Source organism: Otolemur garnettii, unplaced genomic scaffold (genome assembly GCF_000181295.1).
Source record: "Otolemur garnettii isolate 467f Iridium unplaced genomic scaffold, OtoGar3 scaffold00033, whole genome shotgun sequence".
Classification (NCBI taxonomy): Eukaryota; Metazoa; Chordata; class Mammalia; order Primates; family Galagidae; genus Otolemur; species Otolemur garnettii.
Window position 1 is genome coordinate 14,525,108 of NW_003852428.1, and position 5,372 is coordinate 14,530,479.

The 5,372-nt window shown below is 44.1% G+C and overlaps 1 non-coding gene across 1 annotated transcript; it reads left to right on the top strand.

Annotated features, from left to right (window-relative positions):
- The first annotated feature begins 601 nt into the window (after positions 1-601).
- On the top strand, positions 602-790 carry LOC111725234. The gene has a single exon (XR_002773349.1). It is a non-coding gene; the product is annotated as a U2 spliceosomal RNA (small nuclear RNA).
- The last annotated feature ends 4,582 nt before the right edge of the window (positions 791-5,372 follow it).

Below are 5,372 nucleotides of genomic sequence, written 5' to 3' on the forward strand. Positions count from 1 at the left end.
AGTACAAAACCGTCATCAGCTGCAAATTGTGATACACAGAACAGACTTGGTTCAGTGGGCAAACTTTGAACAGGGTTTTAGCCAAAATATTTTCCATAATCTTTTTTCTCTTTTTATGATAGAGTATCCATGAGGCTACTTAATGAGGTGGCTCACATATCAAGGGCAGAGCTATCAATCATATACCACACCTCTCTATCTATCTATAGATAAATAGATCTAAATATAATCTACATGTGTTAATCTGTCTCCTTTAAATAGACAGATCTCACATATTTATCTTAATGTTCAGTACTTCTTTCCATTAAAATTTGATTGTTATTACTTCAGTTATTAATCCCATACAGCATTTTATTTTGAAGGTAAGTTCATATCACACCAGTATAAAAAATGATGTGACATTAAGACAACAGTGTGTCCACGGTGCCTAGTTATCAAAGTTGCAGATCCTAACGAACCAAAGCTCTGTTCCAGACTGAAACAGCGAATTGGTCTCCCTCCTCTTCAGTTTCTGATTCTGGAATGGACTGCCAGCAAGCCCAATTCTGGACATGTCCACAACTTTGTTAAAGGAGCTGTAGGCCAGAAAAAATTATCTTAAAGAGTTTATCAGACGTTTGGCTAAGATCAAGTGTAGTATCTGTTCTTATCAGTTTAATATCTGATACATCCTCTATCCAAGGACAATATACTAACCGATTTTTGGAGCACGGAGTTGGAATAGGCGCTTGCTCCGTCACTGCACGCATCGCCCTGGTATTACAGTATCTCCGGGAATGGTGCAGTCCCTCGAGGGATCAGAAAAAAACGAAAAGGAGTTACTTAAGCAGAAAGGAGAAATTTACCAAGCAATTTCCCACTTCTTGATGGGGCCTCATCCCAGGCCACAGTGCCTCCTGCACAAGTGGCTCTATCTTGTGATTTAACAGCAGGGTATTTCTTAGCTCATCCCATCTGCATCCATTTTCGCAATGACTGAACAAATGCAATTAGCTTGCAGTGAGCCAAGTAATGGTTTTCTTAAAGAACTGGGGATGCTTTCCTAGGCTCTAATGTGCACGGACGTCTGCTGCAGCTTCTTCCAGCCAGGTTCTCATTAGCAGCAACCACGTCTTTTTCCAGGATACCAAGGCAGAAATTTTGCCACAAGAAAACGACACCGTAAGATTGAAGAGCTGGCTGAGCGTGTGCGTGGGGCGAGGCTGGCCTCCCTGCTAGTCCCAGCTTTCACTCCTGCTGGGTGCCGGCCCTGCACTGATGGTTTGCACGTGTTATGCCAACACTGTAGAACCACGGTGCAGCAGAGCAGAGCCCTCAGGTGTCTGTCTCACCACTGCGTCCCTGGTGCGCTTGAGATGTACTCAAAAGAACCTGTTTTGGAAGGTTGCCTGAAGACCTCTAGGAGTCGTCTTCAGCCTTGGACTCAGCATCTTCTCTCTCTTGGATATTCCTAGAAGTAAGCTGGCTTCCAAGGAGTCATCCCAGGGATGCTCTGAGAACCCCGTACTGTCCCCAAGACGTTCACAGTTAAGGGAACTGGGAAACATTTTAATGGGTTTGTTTAATTCACCGTCTGATGGAGAGGACATGAGTTGACAACACGTGAATGGCCACATACAGATAGAAGTATTTAAATGACACTATTAATCTAACTCAGACAAACACCTTCCATTTGAACTGACTAAAGTGGATAACAGTACAGTTACGGGTCATCCAGGACAACTTACCTATATTTCTTCAATATTCAGTGACAAATACTATGTGCATATGAAGCAGGGTACTAGGGTCAGTGTAGACACTCAGCTGAAACGGGTGACATCACAGTCAACCAACCTGCCCAGCCTCAAACTCCTGCATTATAGCTCACTGATAACCACATTTTATCAAATTGAAGACACATTCTGATTTCAGAGATGGTAGGATGTGAAACACAGTATGGACATATCTCAGAGACACCACAGGTTGAGTTCCAGACGACCACGATAAAGTGGATATTGCAAAAAAGCCAGTCACACACATCACACAGTTTCCCAGAGCACACAAAAGTTATATTTGTACTGTACTGTAGTCTATTAAGTGTGCACTAGCATTACGTCTGAAAAAACAGCATATATACCTTAATGAAAAAATAATTCACTATAAAAAATCCTCCCAATTTTCTGGGCCTTCTACAATCACCGACTTTTTGCTGGAGTGAGGGTCTTGCCTCAGTGCTGATGGCTGCTGACTGGTGGCTGCTGAAGGTTGGAGCAGCTGAGGCAACTTCTGAAAATAAGGCAACAAGGAAGTTTGCTGCGTCCATTGGCTAGTCCTTTCCTAAAAGATTTCTCTGTAGCATGTGATTTGACCCACAATAGAACTTCTCTCAAAATTGGAGTCAGTCTTCTCAAACCCTGCACTGCTTTACCAAGTTTCTGCAACGTGCTAAAGCCTTTGTTGTCATTTCAGCAACGTTCACGGCGTCTTCACCAGGAGTGGTTCCTGCTCAACAACCACTTTCCTCGATCATCTATGCAGGTTTCATCATGAGACTGCAGTGATTCAGTCACTTCTGCAGCCCCACTTCCAGTTCTCCAGCTGTTCCCACCACCTCTGCTGTGACTTCCTCCACAGCAGTCTTGACCCCCTCCCAGTCATCCCTGAGGGTTGGAATCAACTTCTTCCAAACTCCCATTCGGGTTGATGTGTTTCCCTCCTCCCATGAATCATGAATGTTCATAATGGCATCTAGAATAGGGAATTCTTTCCAGGAGGTTTCAATTTATTTTGTCCAGATTTATGAGAAGAACCACTATCTACGGCAGCCATCGCCTTCTGAAATGTATTTGGACGGTGCCACTGTAGAAAGGGCACCAATGGACCTGGGGGATGTAGGGCTGCCACAAACCTTCAATTTGTACAAACATAATATCTGCAAGAACAGTAAAGCCGAGCAGAACACAATGAGGGACTTTAGTATTGTAATGCTCCCTGCCGTTGGCTCTGCTATTGTCATTACTACAATGCCACTGACCCACAAGGAGGATGACATAAGAAATATTAGTATTAGGTACATTGGATACGTGCTTTTCCATTCTTGTGATGCCTTACTAACAAGAATGTGTTTCAGCTCCATCTAGGTTAACACACATTCTTCTTAGTAAGGTATCACAAGAATGGAAAAGCAAGTATCTAATGTACTCAATTCTAATATGAAGCCAGTAGATGATCTATTACACGCCCTCATAAGAGAAAAACTCAATTCAATTCAAGTTGGGCGGGGAAGGAATGAGGGCGGGGCCAGAGGGAAGGAGAGGGGGATTGGTGTGCTCCCACTTAATGGGTACAAGGTAAGGGTACATGGTGCACCTCTTGGGTGCAGGACACAATCACAAGAGACTCTACTTAACAAATGCAAACATTATAACCTAGTTGTTTGTACCTGAAATTTTAAAAAATGATGATGGAAATAAAAATAATATGTAAGTACATGATGGTTTAGGATAAAACTGGGACGGGTTTCTCTCAAAGCACTTTTTCTAGGATGAATTTGCAAACTTAATTGTTAGACCTTGGTATGACAACAGCTGGAATGGCCATTCCAGATAAAGAGTTCCAACACTGCTTTGAAGGGCGCTGGCATCAGGGCGTAGCTTCCCAGGGGAGTATTTGCAAGGTGACTGTGGTGATGAGGCAGGTAGCACCTTTTCTAGGACGAGCTCAGGAACTTCATTGTCCAATCTCATATAAGTCCCTGAACCACCAGGCTCTCAAAAAGGAGGCGTGGATGCTGGGTTCACAGCATCCGGCGTGTAATAAGCTCTTAATAATCGCGTATTAATAGAATGAATGAGTGAATGAATGAATGACTTGCACATGGTCCTTTGTGAGAAGCAAAGGATAAGAGTTCCAGGACTATAGAATATTAATAACAGCTACACAAACCCAGGAAACCAGCATGGAGTTCCACCAGCTCGAAAGGATGAATTAGCTGAGAACAAGCTGGCTGAGATGAAGGTCATGGTATATTTCTGGCAAGGGACATGGCTCAGTTTATTTTCATCTGTAGAGCCACAGAGAGCACGCATGTTCACACAGAGCAAGGGACAAACCCTAGCAGGATACAGATGAACTTTCTCCCATGGGGATTTTAGGAGCTGCAGAGGCCAGGTGTGGCTCTGGTGGCTTTCCTTCGTGGACTCTGCAAGACCAATGGAACCCAAGTGGGATGCAGGAGCCTAGAGGCCCTCCCGGCTCATCCCCTGGAGAGTGTACAGTCCATAGGCAGAGGAAGATGTCGGACCCATGTGCTCTGAACCCTTATCCAGGGCCGGTTCTCCTAAACTGTGATGCTTTTCCAAGTCTCCTGCAGGAAGGCTAAGGGTGCGACTGGCTGACTCAAGTCCTTAAAATAATTAAAATTAGTGGCCAAAGGTAAACAGAACAGTCTTTTGACTCAACACTTGCCATTAAGCCTTGTCACATGTCCTCATCAAAGTGAGAGGGGCAGATGCTGATATGGGACATTGTCCACTGCAGGGAAGCTGCTCTCCAGCAAGGGGGGGGGGGGTGTCGCTCAGGGAGGAATCGCTTTGCTTTAACTAAGGCCAGGCCACAGCGCTCAGCTGCTACAGAAGTGCTGAGCTGGTTTTTACTTTGCCTCAGGTGTCACTGACAGCGCTGTCAGTTAAGCAGGGATTGCTGAATCTTTATTCCTGGCAATGAGGCGAGAAATAGAAAGCCGCACAGCTGGATTTTCTGATCACAGGTTGGGTTTGCAAGGCTTAGGGCTGGGGAGGGAGAGAGTCATCTTTTAATGTGCTAACTGAACAGTCAAGCTGGAAGTCAAAATCTATAAAATTGAAGAGGGAATCCCAGATTTTGTCTGCTTCCAGTTCATGGCTAGGGCTGTTCTCTAAAAAGAAATAACAATTCTGTTTTAGGTAATTAAATGACATAAGCAAGAACCCTCCAAAAGTGAACATCATGGGATATAAATAATTTAAATACAAATCCTGTCTCTGCCTTACAGCTAGTCTATAAATTTCTTGCAGGAAAGGACATTTCTGTCTGTCTCTTTTATTCCCCATGGTGCAATTTACGGGACCATGCACACAGCAGGGAAAGAATACGTATTTCTGAAACAAGTGAAAGGCTACAGACCAGATGTAGCTCAACTCTCCAGCAAGCAGAAATGTACAGGGCTGAAAAGGAGGCATCAAATAAATATATAAATTTATAAATGAACAAAAGGCTTGAAACTAACGTATTAGAAAGGAGATGTCCCTACCAGCTAGAGCCAGGACTTCAGAGTAAGAGGACGTGGGTTCAAATCCTGCCTTCCTCACCTTCTCTCTGCGTGACCATCAGGAAATTAGTTAATTTCCTCACAC